This window comes from Hipposideros armiger, unplaced genomic scaffold (genome assembly GCF_001890085.2).
Source record: "Hipposideros armiger isolate ML-2016 unplaced genomic scaffold, ASM189008v1 scaffold_141, whole genome shotgun sequence".
NCBI lineage: Eukaryota > Metazoa > Chordata > Mammalia > Chiroptera > Hipposideridae > Hipposideros > Hipposideros armiger.
In genome coordinates, this window is record NW_017731491.1 from 3011233 (window position 1) to 3032870 (window position 21638).

The window sequence follows — 21638 nt, forward strand, 5'->3', positions numbered from 1 at the left end:
CTACATGATCATCTCAATTGATGTAGAAAAAGCACTTGACAAAATTCAATATCCTTTCATGATAAAAACACTCAATAAATGGGTGGCTGGGTGGCTCAGTTGGTTAGAGCACATGCTCTGAGCAACAGGGTTGCCAGTTTGATTCCCACATAGGCCAGTGATCTGGTCCCTCTGCAACTAGATTGGAGACAACGACTTGAACTGAGCTGCCGCTGCCAGTGTGCAGCCAGATGGCTCAGTTGGTTAGAGCATGGGCTCTTAACAACAAGGTTGCTGGTTCGACTCCCGCATGGGATGGTGGGCTGCGCCCCCCCCACTACTAGATTGAAGGACAGCAACTTGACTTGGCTTATGGGGCCTGGAAAAAACACATTGTTCCCCAAATAAACACATTGTTCCCCAATAAAGTTTAAGTAAAAAAAAAAGAATTAAAAAAAATTGTGGGTCAGCCTAGTGGCGCATTGGTTAGGAGTCGGCTTAGGACACCAGGTCTGAGCAGCAGGGTCCTGGTTCAGATCCCACATGAGGGCCAGTGACGCTGCACCCTCTACAGCTAAGATGGTGAACAACAGCTCAACCTGGAGCTGGCTGCCATGAGTTGCCGGTTCCAGCGTAGACTGCAGTGGGGCTAGTCGGCAGCGGGCGTGAGCATTCGTGAGCTGCTGTGAGCCACCGTGAGCAGCTGTCCAATGGCCGGCGAGCAACTGCCTCACCCGGGAAGAGTGCAATGATTACAATACCAACATGGGCCAGAGAAGTGCAGTCCTCCACAACTAGACTGAATTTTCAATGAGAAAAAGACAGTCTTTTCAATAAATGATGCTGGGAAAACTGCAAAATTGAGTTGGACCCTTACCTTACACCATATACAAAAATCAACTCAAAATAGATCAAAAGCCATTTTAGATTGGGGTTTTTTAAATTATGAATTCAATACCCTTAATAGTTATAGGGCTATTTGAATTACCTATTTCATAATGAGTAAATTGGAGTACTTTGGGTTTTTCGAGGAATTGGTACACTTCAGGTGAGCTGTCAAATTCGTGTGTAGAGTCTTTCATAATACTTCCTTAGTATCTTTTTGATGTCCACAGGATCAGTAATTATATCCCCTTTTTTATTCCTAATATAGGTAAATTGTGTCTTCTCTCCTTTTTATAATTTAAAAACTTCCAAAACTGTATTTCCAGGCCCAGATAGAAATCAAACATTTTTTAAAAAATTAACACCAATTCTACATAATCTCTACAATCTAACTATTGTAGAAGGGAAGGAAACACTTGCCAATTCATTTTATGAAGCTAGTATTATCCTGATGCTAAAACCAAAAAAGACAGTACAGAAAAAGACAACTATTGACCAATATCCCTCATAAATACATACACAAAAATTCTTAACAAAATAGTAGCAAATAGAATTCAGCAACATATAAAAATAATTATACACCATTATATATATATATATCTATATCTATCTATCTATCTATCTATCTATATCTATATATATATATATATCAATATAAAAATACATCATTAAAAGTGGAATTTAGGGCCAGCCAAGTGGCGCATTGGTTAAGAGCTGGCTTGGGACGCCAGCTCTGAGCAGCAGGGCCCCGGTTCGGATCCCACATGAAGGCCAGTGACGCTGTCCTTTACAGCTAAGATGCTGAACAACAGCTCAATCTGGAGCTGGGCTGCTGTGAGTTGCCAGCGACAGCAGCATAGGCTGCAGCCCCTGCTGCAGTGGGCTGCCATGGGCTACCATGTAGCCAGCCACCAGTGTGAGCGGCCAGCAGCCGCAGTGAGCGGCCGTCCAGAAGCCGGTGACTGATCTGCCTCTCCCGGGAAGAGCGCAATGATGGTGCCAACTTGGGCCAGTGAAGCAATGTCCTCTACAACTAGTCTGAAGAACAAAAAGGCAGCAACTTGTCTGTTCCCCTTCCCCAATTCCCCAGCGCTGTTCCCATCCCCCAATTCTCCAATAAAAATCTTTTAAAAATAAATTTTTGAATTTATTCCAAGGATACAAGACTGTTTCAATATGTGAAAATCAATCAATGTAATCTACTGTATTAACAGGTTAAAGAAGAAAAGTCACATGATCATAACAATTGCTGCAGAAAAGCCATTTTATAATATCCAATACCCTTTCACAATAAAACTCTCACAAAAATATGAATAGAAGAGAACTTTCTCAACTTGACCAAGAACATCTGCAAAAAGCCTACAGCTAACATGGAAAGTTTGAATGCTTTCCTCCAAAGATTGGGAACAAGTCAAAGATATCTGCTCTTATCACTCTTAGTCAACATAGTGCTGGAAGTGCAATAGGCAAGAAAAAGAAATAAAAGGCATATAGATCATAAAGGAAAGCATTAAAATGTCCCTAGTTCATATAATATGACCATCTACATAGAAAATCCCAAGGAATCTCAAAAACAAACAAACAACAAAAAAAACCTCCTTGAACTAATCAGTGTGAATTTAGCAAAATTGCAGGATAAATGATAAATAATACCAAAAAGAAATCTATTGCTTTTCTACTAGCAATGAACACGTAGTCATCAAATTAAAAATACAGTGCATTTTTAATCACTCAAAAAACATGAAATACTTAGTTCTAAATCTAACAAAATGTGGTCAGAACCTTATATACTGAAATCTACAAATTGCTGATGGAAAAATACCTAAAGAAAAGGAGAGACATATGATGTTCATTAATTAGAAGAATCAATACAGAAAATTGATAAATTGGACTGCATCAAAATTAAAAACTTTTGCTCTGTGAAAGACCCTGTTAGAAGCACGAAAATACAAGCCATGGACTGTGAGAAAATATTTGCAAACCACATATCCAACAAAGGATTTGTGTCTAGAATATGTAAAGAAGTCTTAAAACTCAATAGTAAAAAGCAAACAAACCAATTAGAAAGTAGGCAAAAGACATGAGGAACCACTTTACTGAACAGGATATACAGATGGCAAATAATCACATGAAAAGATGTTCAGCATCATCAGCTATTAGGTAATTGCAAATTAAAACCACAGTGAGATATCATGACAAACTTATAAAAATGGCTAAAATCAAAACTAGTGACAACACCAAATTCTGGCAAGGATTTGGAGAATTAGATTTCTCATACATTGCTAGTAGGAATGTAAAATACAGCCACTCTAAAACAGTCTTGCAGTTATATGTATATATAACCAAACATGCAACTACCATGTGACCCAGCAATTGCACTCCTGAGCATTCATCCCGGGGAAATGAAGACTTAGGTTCACACAAAAACATGTATACAAATGTTCATAGCAGATTTATTTATAATTGCACCAAACTAGAAACAACCAGTTGCCCTTTAACAGGTGAATCATTAAACTGTGGTACATCTATACCGTGGAGTAGTACTCAGTAATAAAAAGGAATAAACTATTGAATACACACAACAATCCAGATCAATCTCCATATAATTATGCTGAATGGGGGGGGGGAGCCAGTCTCAAAAGAACTGGCTTACATATTATTTGATTCCATTTATATAATATTCTTAAATTGACAAAATTCTAGAAATGAAGATCAGATTGGTCGTTCTTGGAATTTAAAAAGGGGTTGGGTGGGAGGGAAGTAGATGTAACTGGCTATAAAAGTGCAACATGGGGGATCCTCCCATTGATGGAAATGTTCTGCTCGTTAATTGTATCACTCTCAATAGCTGTGCTATTGTACTGTAGTTTTGCAAAATGCAAGGGTATAAGGGTATAAAGGATCTCTGTATTATTTCTTATAACGAACTGTATGCCAGTCTACAATTATCTCAAAATAAAAAGCTCAATTAAAAAATAAAAAAGGATTGCCCCATCCAAAATGCCAATAGTGGCCCTGTGAGAAACACAAGTACAATGGGCTACTTTGTAACCATTAAAAGATCATGCTGTTGAAGACTATTTTAATGTCATGGGAAAATGTTGATTTTTCTTTTAACCTTCAGGTACAAACTATTAAGATTCAAAATTGCATTTAAACTAATATCCTGATTTTATAAAAAAAATATTTACTTATATATGTGCAAAAAATTTAAAGGATATGTATATTTTTCTCACTGGGTTATATCTGAATTATGGGATTACTTGTGATTTTCATTTTTTTCATAACTTCTGCGTTTTCCCAATTTTTTGTTATGGCACAGACCATCAACACATGAAACAAATATCTAGTGAGAAGGAAGAGGAAATCTCACAAATAAGCAGGCTGTGGTTTGTGGGGCATATGGGCCTTCTCTCCTAAATCATGTTCCATCTCATCTGTCATGCTCCCACTAACCTGTTTGCAGCCCTAGAGGATGCATATGTGTTTAAAATAAACTCCAATTTTACAAAGAAGACATTTGGAACTAAATTTTACATAATTTAAACATTCATGTGTCAAAAGTGATTTTAGGGAAAAGAATATTATTTTGTTTATCTAAGTACTGTACACGGGAACCCATGAGGAAATCATAAATTCTAGATATTCAGCCATCATCTACTTAGTATAGAGTTATTGTATTAATTTTGTTTTAACGAATCTGGTGTGAGTTGTGGATGCTGTCAAAGATGCACAGTGAGATGATAGAAACTTCCTCCGGCTGGTGTAGTACGGTGGAGGGGCTGTCCGTTTGGGCCCCCAAACCCCTCCTTCAAACAGGGAATCTCTGTTTTTGTTTGCTTGCTTGTTTTTATACACATGGGAATTCTGTACAATATGTTGTTTGGGAAAATAAGCTTTGGGGGAAAAAAGTATGAAAACCACGATTTAGGGTATGTCTTGATATAACTTAGCATTAGTGGTTTTTCCGGACCATCATTTTGAGACCTGGAATTCAGTCCTCTTTTCTCTGTACAGTCAATAAGGGAAGGAGGGACAGTAGAAATAGCAACTGGGAGGGGAAAAGAGTGTGTTATTGAAGAGAGTAGGGAAAGTTCTGTTTGGAAGATGAAGGTTACTGGTTTACGGTCTTACACAAAGACAATATAAGCAGCCGCATAGCAAACAGGACAGAGTAGCTTCAAGATATTCAGAACCTTTCAGTCCAGATTATCTTCCCAGTCTTACAGCCCATATACTGGGGGTGCCAAAAAATGTATATACATGACTTGTATTCATCTTTTGTTATTAGTATATATTGAGCATTACAATTTTAATACAGTTTTTTTCCATTCTTAAAATTTGTATACATTTTTTTGGCACCTTCTTCCTTCTCCACTGCAACCCTCTATCAACCTTCCCCCTCCCCTCATACACAAACATTCCTTTTCAGCTATTCTGGAACTGTTTCTTTGTTCCCAGAACGTGCCTTCCACATTTATAACTCCATACCTTTGCTCAAACCATTCTTTCTACCTACATTGCCTTTCCCCCAGATCTGTACTGTCCAGCCTGGTAGCCACTAGCCACATGGGCTATTAAGCACTTGAAATGTGGCTAGTGTGAATTTGGATATGCTGTAAGTGTAAACTGTACATTGGATTTCAAAGAAAAGGAAAAAAAGGTAAAATAAATCTCAACGTTTCCTTTTTAAAATGTGGCTACTACAAAATTTGAAATTATAGTACATTCATGTTTTGTATTATATGTCTATTGGACAGTGCTGCCCTAGATCCAGGAAGTTTCTCCCCTGATAGAATTGACCTTAAAGATGTGTTGACTCAGCATTTGTGAATCCAAGTGTTTTAATCGGAATTATACTAACTTCAGTGAATTTTTAGGGAAATGTATTTATTAGCAGAGTTAAACGGCTTCCATTTTTTCTGTTTTCATTTTTATTTTAATTAAATTATTTTCCTTGGAATTGATTCTTTTCTCTAATAATTTTACTTAGCAAATTTGACATATTTATCAGGGTTTTTGTTGTTGTCTTTCTTATGTGGTTTCTGTTACTGTGAGGATCCTTTTGTGGTTATGATTTTGACTACAAGCAGTTTTCCTGGGTCTAATTTTGCAGATAAAACATTTACTGTGTGAAGTTTTAGCCATTGCCAATTATATGCTGTGCAAATCATTTCTACTAGTAATATTCATTTTAACTGGATAAAAGACCAATTGCTTATATTAATTTTTAAATTTATCCATAAGAAAATTGCAGGCTGATTTCAAATAATTCAGGATAATTCTATTATCCAAGATTGCTTAACTATACGCTTGTCCAGTTTCCCCATAACTTATGATCACTCATTGTCTTTGGTGAGGCAAAGATCAAAGGATAGTGTCAAAATATCTTTAAGGAATTATTGTTATTCTTTTAGATTTAATAATGGTATTGTGATTATGTTTTCTTTTTTAAGATTTTATAGGGGAGTTGGGGGAGGGGAACAGTGTTGGGAAATTGGGGAAGGGGAACAGCCAAGTTGTTGTCCTTCAATCTTAGTTGTGGAGGTCACAGCTAGCTCACCTCCAAGTCCAGTCACCATCTGGCCACCCATCAGCAGCTTGCAGCAGCTCAGCTCAAGGTGCCATGTTCAGTCTTAGTTGTGGGTGGGCGCAGCCCACCATCCCATGCAGGAGTTGAACCGGCAACCTTGTTGTTAGGAGCATGTGCTCTCACCAGCTGAGCCATCCTGCCACCTGCTGGCATCTCAGCAGCAACTCAGCTAGGGCGCAGCTCACTGACCCATGTGGGAATCAAACTGGCGACCCTGTTGCTCAGAGCTCATGCTGTTAATCAACTGAGCCACTTGGCCGGCCCCTGATTATGTTTTTTAAAAGTTTGTTTTTAAGAGAGATACATGCTAAACTATTAATAGTGAAGTAATGTGATATCTAGCATGTGGCTCAAAATAATGAGGGGGAAATGAGCGGGAGTATAGATGAAACAAGATTAGCCATGAGTTTATGAGGTTTCATTATATTATCCTATCTACTTTTGTATATATTTGAATATTTCCATATTAAAAAGATAAAATAAAAGCATTATTATTTGTTAAAAGTCTTTAAGATCAAAAAGCAGGAGTCAAAATGTGGTTTTTTTTTCTTCTTGGTCCTTACCTTTATACACAGCTACAAAAATGTAGTCCAAACTCCCTACTATGTTCTCAAAGCCCCGCGTTATCTGATTCCTACCTGTCTCTCCGATCTTGTCTCCTTTTTTCTCTGCTGGTTTATTCAGGGAATAAAACATAAATGATGTCCCCTAGACCAGTGCAGTCAAGAGGACTCCTTCCTCACCATCATTGCACACCATCCCTTTTCATTTCGTGGGACACAGCAAGCATTTCCCTGCCTCAGGGCTATTGCACTTGTTCCTTGATCTGGAATTCCATGGCTACTCAAATTTCAGTTTAAATGTCACTCCTCAGAAATGTCTTCTCTTATCACACTCACTAAGGTAGTCCCTCCTGTTTTTCTCCACCTTAATTCTGTTTATTGCCTTCATAGCTTTGTCACTTTTTTTCACTGTGTTTTCTGCCAGAATATAAACTACATGAGCTCAGGGATTCTGTTTGTTTTGTTCATTGTGTATACTCAGCACACAGCACAGGGTCTGGTACATAGAAGGCACTCAATAAATATTTGTTGAATCAACTAATTAAAATTCTAGCCATTTTTAAAGGTTTGCTTTAAATTACTTCCTTCATAAAGCCTCCTTTAAGTCCTCTAAGTAAGAATTATTCTTTTACTCTACTAGTTGTACAAACAGACATAAAAGGGAAGAAAGTTTGTTTTACCCTGTGCCTGGTCTACTGTGGTGACACCTAGTATGAATGTGGTACATCTTTTTATATTGTTTCTTTGTTAGCACTATAAAATTATTTTTCTATGTATTTTTTTAAAGGGTTCAGATTACAGGCACTAATCATCAGAGAAATGCAAATTAAAACCACAATGAGATATCATCCTACAGCTGGCTATCATCAATAAGTCAACAAACAAGTGTTGGTGAAGATATGGAGAAAACGAAATCCACCCCATGCACTGTTGGTGGGATTACAAATTGGTGCAGCCACTATGGAAAACAGTTTGGAGGTTCCTCACAAAATTAAAAATAGAACTACCTTATGACCCAGCAATTCCACTTCTGGGTAATTATCTGAATAAATCTAAAACACTAATTTGAAAAGATATATGCATGCTTATGTTCACTGCAGCACTATTTACAATAGCCAAGATATGGAAGCAACCTAAGTGCCCATCAATAGATTACTGGATAACGAAGATATGGTACATATATACAATGGAATATTACTTGGCCATATAAAAGAATGAAATCTTACCATTTGCGACAACATGGATGGACCTAGAGGGTATTACGTTAAGTGAAATAAGTCAGACTGAGAAAGACAAATACCATATAGTCTCACTTATATGTGGAATCTAAAGTACAAAATAAACGAACAAACCAAACATTTTAGAAACAGACTCATAGATACAGAGAACAAACCGATGGTTGCCAGACGGCAGGGGGGTTGGGGGTCTCGGTAAAAAAGGTGAAGGGCTGAAGAAATACAAATTGGTTGTTACAAAATTGTCATGGGCATGTAAAGTATAGCATAAAGAATATAGTCAATAATATTGCAACAACTATGTATAGTGACAGGTGGGTACCAGACTAACCAGGGGGAATCACTGAGTAAATTATAGAAATGTCTAACCACTATGCTGTACGACTGAAACTCATATAAAATAATATTGAATGTCAACTGTAATGGAAAAAAGTAAATAATTTTTTTAAAAGTTTTCAGATTACAAAGTGTGGCTTCTAAATATTTCTTCTATGTCCAGGCTGAGAGTTTCATCTCTTTTCACAGTGTTTAATTTGTTTCTGTGGGAATTTGAACAATGTGGGAACATTGTTCCCAATGTTCATGACATAAAAGGAAGTCAAGCTGCTGAGATGAAGAATGGCTGGTTTAGTTGGACATGCCCTCATTGACAGGTCCGTGCTTTGGGTAAATGCAGGTACACGAATTAATTAGCTAAAATCTGGAGTGAGTCTCTTACCAGTTGAGTGATGGTTCTCTTTCATATGGGACCTTTGATACACATAACTTGTATGCCTGAAAGCTACCTTCACACCATTTACTAATTGCTTTGTATCAAATATGCACCCACAACAATGTATGTTTCTCTATAAACTGAGGACGGTTTAATTCTCAAAAAAAAAAAAATGTTTTAACATGTGTGCTCAGTTGTAAACAGATTTTTGCTCTGGAGCTACTTTTAGAAAACATTTTGTCCTCTCCCCAATAGCAATATTTTGGAGTGTTTCTTCCAGTCAGCTCATTTGTAGAATTGTTTAAACTAACACTAATTTTACTGCAGCAATTAAAACAAATGTTTCCATTTTGAAATGTCTGCTGGAAAAATAAAGATTTGCAATTCAAATGAATGGAGAGATTGTTCAATTGTAGTAAATGGATTTTGGATTTTTTTTGTTATTGTTGTTTGTGTTTTTTCCAAGTTTTGGGCTTTATTTCTGTTTTTGTGAACCTTTGCTAACATTATTTCTAGCAAGCAACAATTCGTAACAAAAAACTGGATGATGAGAATTCAAAATTAATTTCACTTTCTGCCTAAAATAGATGCATGTGCTTAATTTTTTTCAAGACACATCATCCAAAATATTCATTTTTAAATGTTTCCTGGATGGATATGGTAGGTTCTGTATAAGTCCTTATGAATTATGATTGATAGCATAGATGTCTTAATTTTCCATTCTCAATAGACAAGTGTTTAAGATGGATCTATCATTTTAGCAACTGAAAAGAAAGTACACAGAAAGAACACATGGTTCCATATCAAGTTAAGCATGCAAGTTTTATTTCTGTTCAGAAAAATTGTAATCAAGGAAGAAAGTTTTTATACATTCCTCCAAAGAGATTGCTATGCAAATAAATCCCTTTTTAAGGAGTGCTATAGAAATCAAACCTCATCTCAATTTAGTATATAATTACATAATACAAATCTTAAAGGATGCTATAATTCATGAGTCTATGAGCTCAAGGTTTATAGGGGTTAGTGCTACTTATTATTGGGTTGTCATAAAAGTCATGATGTATTTTTTCTATGTTTTTCTTTGCAAAAATGTGTCATGACTTTTCCGACAACCCAATATTATCATATCAGTGTTTATCGATGTGATTCTGGTCTCTTTCTGGGCAATTATGTTGGCTTTTAGAACATTCATTTAAAAAAAACTGATTTACTCAGCGGATTAAATATTAAGTAGTGTGGTATCAGGCAATAATAATAAATATTTTAAAAGGCAAAAATTAACCAAAGGTAGATTCTCAGGACAAGGGATGTTACTTCCTGGTTTATTGACTTACTGGACATTACACAAACTAAATCTCTGTGTCTTCTGTTGTCCTCATCGAACTAGAGAAGCCCAGAACTGTAAATCTGTAAAATACCTTCCAGATACCATTTGATTTCCTTTCCTGCCTTCATGAAGGGGAAAACCCAATCCCTCCATGCAATTCACTCATGTTCCTCTCAATCGCCTCCAAGGATAGAGACAACTTTTCTTGATGAAAGGAACCTTGTTTTGCTATCGAGATACAGTAATGGTTACATGAGTTACCTATGACTCCCCAGTAAGGCAATATAACTTCACACACGCAGCTTCTCCTCACTAATTCTCAAAAAAGCCTTACAAGTTAGTTAGCTATTAAGTCTATTTCATAGAGGCCCAGGCCAGAGAGAGTAACATAGCCAACGTCACATTTCTAGTAAGCGGCTGATCCAGGATTCATACCCAAGTTCTCTCTTTCACTAACTCAGCTGCTTCTCAAAGGCAGTGTATGTATGTACTTACATAAAGAGAATAAAATCCATGAAGATAACCCTAAACCTATGTTTCAGGAAAAGTTTCCTTGGGCAATAGAAATTAATGATGAGATAATCACACTAGATACCTCTTACTAAAAGAATATCCCATATTGAATGATTCAAAACCTGCAATATGACCTCCTTTTAATCAAATGTCTGTGTGGAATAAATTGACTACAAATTCCCAAGACTTCTTTGTCATCAGTCTTTCAACCTACAATTTAACCCCCCCCCTCCCCCTACAAGCCATGTAGGGATAAAGTTCCAGATCTTTCTTTGGGAGTCAGTTTTGAGACTTCCAGTCTCAGGGGTGTGTGTGTGTGTGTGTGTGTGTGTGTGTGTGTGTGTGTTTGTGTGTGTGTGTGTGTGAGACTAAAAAAAGAATAGCTGAATCACATCTAAAAGCAAATTCTCCCAGTTAAAAATCTGTAATAAAAATGAAGGCAATTAGGTATTCCATCAGACTTAATCTCAGCAGCTCTTCATCCCAAACCAACCCAACAAACTCCCACGCCCAGCCTCCGGCCCCCAAGCTGGGAAATAAACCTGAAGGTCGGAGAATGAAGGGGCGACAGCTTGGCCCAGGCTCCGCTTTATTCTGAAGCCTATCGGGGCCACGGATGCCAACGGGTACCGCAGTTAGTCGGGGGAAGGCGGGAGGGCGCGTTTTGTAGGCAAGAGCTGGACGGGGAGGTGAACAGACCAGGAGGAGTTCGTGAGGACCCAGAACAGTTAGATGATGGTCTAGTCAAAGGGAACCAAGAGCCTTTTTTCCAAGGTTACAGAGGCTTACAAGGCGCGAGAAGGAGCGCTTCGTGCGCAAACTCGCTCGCCGACCTCTGGGTACCGCCAAGCCGCACCAGCCTCCCGCCCGCTAAGCCGAAGGCAGCGCGGCTCAGGGCCCGGCCCAGGCCAGCGCATGCGCCGCAGCCCCTCCTCCGCTCCCGGCCCCCTCCCCTCCCTCTTCCCGGCGGGTCTGGGGCGGCGGCGGCGGCGGCGGCGGCCGCGGCGCGGTGACGTCAGGGCGTTGGGGCAGCTCCTGTGACAGACGGAGCTGGAGCGGCGGGGCGGCGGCGGAGTCCAGCGGCCGAGAAAGCGAGTGAGCGAGCGAACGAGCAGCGACACCGGGGTCTAGGGAGCGAGAAGGAGAAGGAGGGGAGCTCTCGGGCGCGAGCTAGAGAAACCGCGAGCGCCAGGCTTGGGCTCGAGCCCCGGAACGGCTGAGGAGCCCGCCCGCTCCCCTCCCCTCCCCCTCCCCGGGCCCGGGCCCTGCGCGCCATCCTCCCCCTCCCTCCTTCCCTCCCTCCCTCCTTCCTCCCTTCCCTCTCCCTCTCCCCCTCCCCTGCCGGTGGATGGGAGTGAAGGACGGAAGAGGCCCTGCGGAGGCGGCGGTGCAGCGCTCCGGTAAGGCGGCTAGGGTCTGCACCTCCCCTCTGTCTTCTTCACCGCGCTCGGGCGGCTGCGGGCTGGGCCCCGCGGCCTGACGATGTGGCTGCGCCGGTCCCCTCCCTCCTATTCTCCCCTCCCCCTGCCGCCGCCTCCTCCTTCTTCTTCTCTCCTCGCTCTCAAAATGGCGGCCGCGACGGCCGTTGAGTGAGACACACGGAGGAGAGGGACAGGCTGAGGAGGGCGCTGCCCTCGCTCTCCTCTTCCCCGGCCCGGGTTCGGGGGGTGCCAGGCCTCCGCGGCTCCACCCGCGGCCCTCCCCGGGAAGATATCACCCTCCTCTCCCGGTGACTTAGCAAGAAAAGTATTCTTGGGTAGGAAGGGCGTGGAGAGCAGGTCGCTCTCTGATCTTGGGGAAAGGGTTCAGCTCTCTCCCTGGCCACGGAAAGCGAGCTTCGCAGTCCCCACCCCGCCCGCGGTTGGCGGCTCGGGGACCGGGCTCAGCCCCGCGCCACCTCGGCACCTACAGGCCCTTCCAGGCGTTCCGTCCCCCACCTGTCCTTAGGATGGGGTTGACCTGAGAAGGATGGCCCACCCCTTCCCTGGCTCCCCTGTGCGGTGGTACACCCTCTACACCCACTAAGGAGGAGCGGCCCGACCCACAGAAACATCCGCAGCATCCACCCACCAAATCAGGCAGGATTTTTTTTTTTTCTGCCACCGGCTCCTCAAACGGGAGTTGCCTTTTGACGTTGTAACACGGAGCTTCGAGGCCCTCAGCCATTCCTCTTCATCTAATCTCCCCGTTCCTTTAGGAAATGCAGTGCCTTCTTCCTTAGCTCCCAGGTGAGAAATGCCTTTGAGGTGGTGGGCAGATTTTAATTTTATCTCTCTAAACATAAGTGGAGAGGATGAGGAGGTTTTCAATATTTGAGATGAGAGCAAGGTGCCTAGGCATTGTTTTTCTACCTTTCTTCAGTGACTTAGCAAGAAACTCCTTGGGAGGCGGACAGGAGATTTTCTTTGGGAGTTAGGGTTTATAGCAATCCGTTGGTTAAGAAATTGTGCTTTTGAAGAACCAGATTTGTGGTCTCATTCTCAATGGGCGATGTCATGCCAAGATTCCCCCTCCCCCTTTCCTTTAAGGGGTAATCGGGAGAGAATAAAGATATTAACTGTTATTCCGACCTCTAGTTTAACACACAATCATTGAGATTCGTAACGTTTTAATCATTGAGATTCATAACGTTTTAAAGTCTAAACCAAAAAAAATTGTGCCATTTTAGGGAATTCTGTTTTGTTGGGAGGTGGATTGTTTTGTGTGAATTTCATTTTGAGACTAGGGCGGAGGAGACAGTACTTGGGCCTTTCATACCAGTAATATCATTCCTCCCTTTTTGCCACAGTAGTATTTGCTTAAATTTTTTATTTTTATGTATTGATTGTTTGCAACAGGGTTTGATTGCTGCGAGGTCCAATATTTTAATCAGAAAAATTTCCTGGCAGTGTATGTCTGTAGTGATATAATGTTGAATATATAAAAAGCTTTTACTTAAAAAAAAAACCTGATTGGGGTCAAAGGCGTTAGCTAGCTTTTACTCTCTCATGGGGGTCTTGCAAGACACAGTTTTGCAACAATAAGTGGCAGTTGCAAATTGCAGTTTTTATTAAAGCAGGAGAGTAATCTATATTTGAGTGATTTATTCTTTCATGTTCTGTTAAAAATGATCATTGTTTGGATTGTTTAGAAGGGAAGGATCTATAACAAATTTGAAGCTTTTTTTAATATTAGAGAAAGGAACCCAATTTTTCACAAAATATTTCTGTATATATTGATTTTGATGGAGCTAGCCCTGTTTTGTCAACCCCCTCCTTAAAAAAAAACAAACGGGCTAATATTTGTGGATGCTGTGAACAGCCATTGAGCCATGGAGACTGGGTGGAGTAAGGAGCAAAAGCTGTGAAATGCTAGATTTAGATTGCCCTTTCATAGCATTTTTCTCTTGCTTATGTTTTGTAATGTTATTTGGTGCTAACTGATACTGCTACCACAAAGGCATTTCTCTATAGTAAATCCTAAAATCTCATGTTTAGTTTCCACCTTTTTTGCAAGGTGGTTATTGAATGGGGTAAAAAAGCAATGCCCCTGCTCTAAAACAGACACTTATTGTCTATATGTATCTGTACATATACATACATACACACACATATATCTTAATGTTTTTTGTCTTAGTCAAGTAAGTGTAAATTAATGAATGCCAGAAATATTTGGCAAGAAATAGAAATGTTGCAAAAATCTAATAATTCTACAGATGTTTTCTTTCAGTTTGCATTAAAACAGTAAATCTGTAATTTTTTAATAACAAACATCAAAGATGAGTAAAAAAGGATAAGATAATTTGTGTTAAAGGCTCTTTATATGGACATTTTCTGTCGTCCCTTGAAATGGTCCTTTTTGTAAGGTACCTACCATAAGAGAGAGTAGGTCACTTTAATGTTTTGTATCAAGCATTCATGTGAATAGACATCTTCAAAAGAATGTCAAGTTCATGTGGTAAATGTGATTTTGATGAGCCTTATAACTATGAGTGGATGCATTTTTGCACTTGTTATTTTTAATGTGATTAGAAAGTAGAAGTGTTCATATGGGGAGGGGTGAGTAAGGTTAGGGATGATAAATCACTGTTATTATGTCTGACATATCTCCATCCCTAGTATTTGTAGCTATAAAAGTGCACTAAGAGCAGTGATTTTTTTTCAGTAGATTATTAGTTGATCAGGAGCTTAAAACAATTTGACTTAAGATCTTTAATTCCAGATATGTAGCTGTATGTGTTTCAGATACATGTGGCAGAACCTTTTGCTTAATTTGGAGATCAATTTGTAAAATTCTTCATAATCCTATATTTATAAAACTTTTAATGAGATTGGGATGGATTTTATTTTATAGAATTACTTAGTATCTGTTTTTTTTCAGATAAAGTAACTAGTATATAAGAGATTCTGATACATTTCTGGAAGGGAAAAGTCAAACCATATAATTTTGGGTTTTCTAGATAGAACGTCTATGTTTCATTGTGTATATTTTTCCAATGTAAATGTTTTCCTCCTGTGTACTAAATTACATATATAAACATATATGACTACTTTTTGTTTACGTGAGGTTCATATTATTCACAGTTTATCTTAATAAACAAGCCATGGAAACTATGGAAGTTGTCAACATTAGGATGCATATCTTAAAAAACAAACGCAAAACAAAATCTTACGATAATCAGAGAGAATTTTCCAGTTCTCCCCATTGAGTTCTAAAGCAGTGAATCATGCACTCTTTTGCCAAAAGGACTTGAGGCTTAGTTGGTATTAAACTGAGCCTGCCATGTCTGCGGTGGTTCTAAGAGATTTTTTTACTTGCCTCAAAGTCTCTTGTGAAAATATTTCATGACAGGTAACCTGTTTTCATGTACATTAAAGAGAAAAATAGTTAAGTTTGAAGTGGAAACTCTTTGTCACTGTTCTGTGTCTTCTACAAAACAACTGTAATTGTTTTATTACTTAAAAAGTTGCTCTATTTAAAATAAAACTAATGGTATGCAATATAATTCTGAAAAGAAAAAGAAATTCTGTTTTCCTGAAGATGCTTAGCTGTAGAGTGAATCCTAGTTGCTGAAGGCCAAATATTTTGGGAAAACTGTTCTTCGTGAAGAAAGATGCTGTGTAATATAAGCCTAATAGTTAACTGTAGTGAAGACTTTTTGCATTGTTTTAGCTTTGTTGCTCACTTGATTTGACACTTTGGGCTAGTCATTTAAATGGAACCTTAGCTTAGCTTCTGCTGTGTGTATAATTTTTAAACTTGCTATGGAAGTTATAGACTTAATTGATACTTGTGTAATGTTTTATACTCGTTGGATGCATAAGTGCTTATTATTTTGATTTATTGTTATTCTCTTTAAAAGATGGTGGCTTTTGGTTGAAACTTACCTAGTTAGGATTGATCTGTGCATTTGTCAGTAGTACCTCTGGAAAGGCATCCTCTGAAGTTACTGTCATTTAACATGGTCATAAACATTTCCTTAGAGCTGTGTAAACATACTCAGTGTGGTACACATTTTCACTTGTTCTATCAGCTATTTTTTTGAGGTAGGTTGGTATTTCTATGGATAAGAGAACTGAAACTCAGAATTTCTTTTCATAAAGCCACATGTTAGGGTAGTAGCTAGAATGAGGTACGTATATATACAGGCATTGAACCACTTGGGTATTGCTTGTGAGATCAAAGAAATGTTCCTTTTTCTTTTGACAAAATGGACTCATTGTATGACTATTCTTATGTTTGTCAATTTCTTGTTTAAAATGGTGAAAATCATGGTATTTATTTCCTGCATCATTTAAATTGGCATTTATTAACATATGGTCTTATTAACTACGTATTTTGCTTGCATAAGGCCTTAGACATTTGAGTAATGACTCCCAGAAAGTGCCTAATACTGCTTTACAGTAGTAGTAATAAGTAAATAAAGACTTGTAGCATGGATATAAGTGATATATAGGTAGTATTAATAATTAAATATTGATGCATTAACATATATTAAATTGATATTTAAATACATACATAAAAGTAGTGTTAATAAGTAAATATTGCATTTGATTGAATGCAGGGTTATGTGAAAGGAACTGTGCTATCCTTTGTAATAGCTAACTTCCAGTGATCTCTCAGGAATTAAGGTAAAGGAAGGAAAAGTGATTATACTTCCTTTACAGAGATTTTATGTTGTCTTAGGGAACACTGTCACGCTTCTGACATAGTTGTATCAGGGCCACAACAGTCTCAACTATAAGAAGTGAATTAACCCAACTGGACAAAGTGTATTTACATTTTATAATTAGCTGCTGTTTGCATTTTGATTATTGCCCTTGCACTCTTAGGTGTTGACAAGTTGAGTAAGGCTGTTAAGAAATTTTCTGAACGAGGGTCTCTTGATAACAGTGAAGTTCAGAATATGGGAGATTTTTAAGGAATTTAGTTTTTGAAGGCATTATGCTAAGTTTTATGTTTATTAAGGATTTTTTTTTAATTGGTGAACAGCCATGGTCATTGGTTACACATTGCTTTCATGCTACAATGGCATAGTTAACTTTTAAGGAGGGCGCAGTTCACAGTGGCCCATGCGGGGATCGAACTGGCAACCTTGGTGTTATCAGCACGATGCTCTAACCAACTGAGCTAACCAGTCACCCCGGTGTTTAAGATTTTTTTTGTTTGTTTTTTAATTGTTGATTAATCGACATTTAATCTATGGCCAAGATAGAAGAATGTTTTATGATATTGGTGTTTTGTATGCATAAGGCATATATTTTATCCATCTTTTCATATTTGTTTTTATCAAAAATATGCTGATTGCAAAAGAAGGGAAGGTGTAGCTAGTAAGTCAATTTTATTGATTATTTAATTTTTTGATTAACTTATTTTTATTTATTTTTTTAGATTTTTATTGGGGAACTGGGGGAGGGGAACAGCATTGGGGAATAGAAACAGACAAGTTGCTGTCCTTTTGTTCTTTGGTCTAGTTGTGGAAGATGTCGCTTCACTAGCCCATGTTGGTATCATCATTGGTCTCTTCCCTGCTGAGGCAGTCGCTCGCTGGCCATTGGATGGCTGCTCATGGCGGCTCTTGGCAGCTCACGCCCGCTCTTGGCAGCTCACACTGGCTGCCAGCCGCTCACGGTAGCTTATGGCAGCCCACTGCAGCAGGGGCTGCAGCCTACACCATCGCTGGCGACTCACAGCAGCCCAGCTCCAGGTCGAGCTGTTGTTCACCATCTTAGCTGTAGAGGGCAGTGTCACTGGCACTCATGTGGGATCCGAACCGGGGCCTGGTGCTCAGAGCTGGCGCTCCCAAGCCAACTCTTAACCAGTGCGCCACTCGGCCGGCCCCTGATTAACTTATTTTTAAGGATGGGGAAAAGCTATATATATATATAGCATTATCAGAGAAATTCAAATAAAGCTGTTGACTAAAACCATATATGAATATTTTAGATCGTAATTCTAACTCCACAACTTGCCAGCTTTATACCTTGAGGAGGAGCCTCAGTTTCCTTATCTATAAATTGATAATGTTTACAGTATCTAACTTATTGGGTGGTTACTACTGTTGCATGATAAAAGGCCTATAAATCCTTCAGTAAATGTTTTTTTATTGTTACAGACTTTTTTTTTTTTTTTGAATTTTTATTGGGGAACTGGGGGGAGGGGAACAGACAAGTTGCTGTCCTTTTGTTTTTCAGTCTAGTTGTGGAGGACGTTGCTTCACTGGCCCAAGTTGGTACCATCATTGCGCTTTTCCCAGGAGAGGCAGATCAGTCATTGGCCTCTGGACGGCCACTCACGGTGGCTGCTGGCCGCTCACACTGGCTGCTGGTTACACACGGTAGCCCATGGCAACCCACTGCAGCAGGGGCTGCAACCTACCCCTTCAGCTGCGACTCATGGCAGCCCAGCTCCAGGTTGAGCTGTTGTTCACCATCTTAGCTGTAGAGGACGCAGCGTCACTGGCCCATGTGGGATCCGAATCGGCGGCCCTGCTGCTCAGAGCTCACGTTCCCAAGCCAATTCTTTTTTTTAAGATTTTTATTGGGGTATTGGGGAGAAGGGAACAGTGCTGTGGAATTGGGGGAAGGGGAACAGACAAGTTGCTGTTGTTTTGTTCTTTAGTCTAGTTGAGGAGGACGTTGCTTCACTGGCCCAAGTTGGCACCATCACTGCGCTCCTCCCTGGTGAGGCAGATCAGTCGCCGGCTTCTGGACGGCCGCTCACTGCGGCTGCTGGCCGCTCACCCTGGCTGCTGGCTACACACGGTAGCCCATGGCAACCCACTGCCACAGGGGCTGCAGCCTACGCCGTCGCCGGCGACTCATGGCAACCCAGCTCCAGGTTGAGCTGTTGTTCAGCATCTTAGCTGTGGAGGGCAGTGTCACTGGCCCTCATATGTGGGATCCGAACTGGGGCCCTCTGGCGTCCCAAGCCAGTTCTCAACCATTGCGCCACTCGGCCAGCCCCCCAAGCCAACTGTTAACCAACAAGCCACTCGGCCAGCGCCTTTCCTGTTTTTTTATTTTTTTTTAATAAACTTAATTTTGGACTAATTTTAGATTTACAGACAACTTGTAAAGATAGTGCCCAGTTCTTGTACATGCTTTCCACCCAACCTTCCCCATTGTTAACATCTTACTTTTTTTGGTACATTTGTCAGTCTTGGTATTTACTATTAGTTAAACTCCAGACTTGACTTGGATTTCACTAGTTTTTCCAGTCATGTCCTCTTTCTGTTCCAGATCCAATCCAGAATACCCCAGTCTTTTCTGGTGTGTGACAGTTTCTGTCTTCCTTTGTTTTTCATTACCTTGAGTAGTACTGGTTAGGTATCCTGTAAAATGTCCCCTAAACTGGGTTTGCCTGATTTTTTTTTTATGATTAGATTGGGGTTATGGAGTTTTGGAAAAAAGACCACAAAGGTGAACTATACTTCTCATCACATCATGTCAGGGGCTACATGATATCCACAAAACGTCACTGGTGATGTTAACCTTCATCACTTAGTTAATGTAGTGTGTGCCAGTTTTCTCTATCATAATTTTTTTTCCTTTATCAAACTTTATCCTTTGGAAGGGAATCAAATCCATGTCCCAGAGTGAGGAATGTTATATATATTATTTGGAATTCTTCTGTAAGGCAGACTCATCTCCTCTCCCCCATTTATTAAAACAATTTACATCTTTACTATCAGAAAATTTTCACTAGGAATTTTAAATATTAATTTAAATAACGCCAACATTTTCCTAGTTTTTTAAAAAGTAAAATATTTTAACAGTAGTTTGGAGAATAAAGATCAGCAAAAGTCTTTGAAGAAGCTTATTAGGGGCAGCCCGTTAGTTCAGGTGGTTAGAGCAGCAGGCTTATAACACCAAAGTTGCTGGTTCGATTCCAACGTGGGCTGCGGAGCTTTGCCCCCCACAACTAGACTGAAACAACCACTCGATTTGGAGTTGGGGCAGCCGGTTGCTCAGATGGTTAGAGCAGCAGGCTTATAACACCAAGGTTGCTGGTTCGGTTCCCACATAGGCCAAGGAGCTGTGTCCTCCACAGCTATTATAGATTGAAGACAACTACTTGACCTGGAGCTGATGGGTCTTGGAAAAACACTAATTTTTTTTTTAAAAAGCTTATTAAATGAAGTCTATATTCCTGTAGTAATTACTCTGAGTAAAGTTTAGTGTTGGGATTGTAGAGAAAAGCTTCCCATTTGGGGGCTGTGATCTGAGAAGAAAAATAGTGTGTCTTACTCATTGGTTCAATGCTAGTAATTGACACACCTGTTCTTCCCTTTTCTTCAAAAAAGTTTTAAGTACTACAGCAGAAAACAAACATTTTGATTAGACTCTTATTTTAAAAACAACTGGTAGATCCATGTCCTGAAAGACATTTATTTTATATTAAGGAGAATTTATGATTTGAGAGCAAGACAATTGAGAATTGTAGTTATTACAGTTCTTGCAGTGTTGGTTTTTATATCTTAACAATTCCATTGTAACACTTGTATAGAGAATCTCATTGGGTTTCTACTTTAAAAAAACTGTCCAACACCATTACATATTTTTATTTCTCTTCTAAATTTTCATCAATTTTTCTGTCCAGTAAACATTTATTAAACTATATTATATCCCAAGTATTGAGGATACATGATTATCAACTCCTGCCCTCAAAGATCTTAAAGTTTATAAACACATATTTAATATACAAAGGTATCATAATAGTTCTATAATCAAAATATCTACTTGGTGAAATGAGAGCCCAAACTTTTCAAGGAAGTCTTCTCAGAGATAATGGTTGAACATCTTAGAAGAAATCTGTCACATTGGGGTTTCAAGCAGAGGAAGTACACCTTGGATGGCGAGGGAAGTTCCGTGTTGTTCAGCGTGGCTGGGGTGGTGGGTGAGTGTAAAGAGAGTACATTACCCTGATTTGGCCTGTAGAACAGGCAGTACATAGACCATCCTCAGATGCAGACTTTTACCTGTTAAAAATGTAAATTTCCAGGCTCCATCTTAGATTCATGCAGTACAAATTCTATGGAGGGGCACCTGGAATATCTGCATTTTTACTAAGCTTCCTAGTTAATTTTTTTTCTTCTTTATTGGGGAACAGTGTGTTTTTCCCAGGATCCATCAGCTCCAAGTCAAGTTGTTGTCCTTCTGTCTTAGTTGTGGAGGGCGCAGCTCAGCTCCAAGTCCAGTCGCCGTTTCCAATCTAGTTGCGGGGGCCCGCAGCCCACCATCACATGCAGGAGTCGAACCGGCATCCTTGTTGTTAAGAGCATGCACTCTAACCACCTGAGCCATCCGGCCGCCCCTTAGCTGATTGTTTTTGAGAACCGCTGCTTTTGTCC

General features: G+C 39.7%; 1 protein-coding gene across 3 annotated transcripts in view; it reads left to right on the forward strand.

Moving 5' to 3' along the window:
• The first annotated feature begins 11820 nt into the window (after positions 1-11820).
• Positions 11821-21638, forward strand: part of PAFAH1B1 (platelet activating factor acetylhydrolase 1b regulatory subunit 1) — an 82749-nt gene continuing 72931 nt past the window's right edge. The window contains exon 1 of one of the 3 annotated variants that reach the window (XM_019650487.1): positions 11821-11902. The gene's annotated coding sequence lies outside the window, so the exon portion shown is untranslated. Of the gene's footprint in view, positions 12208-21638 lie in introns of all 3 variants that reach the window. The other 2 variants (XM_019650485.1, XM_019650486.1) reach the window with 2 other exon arrangements.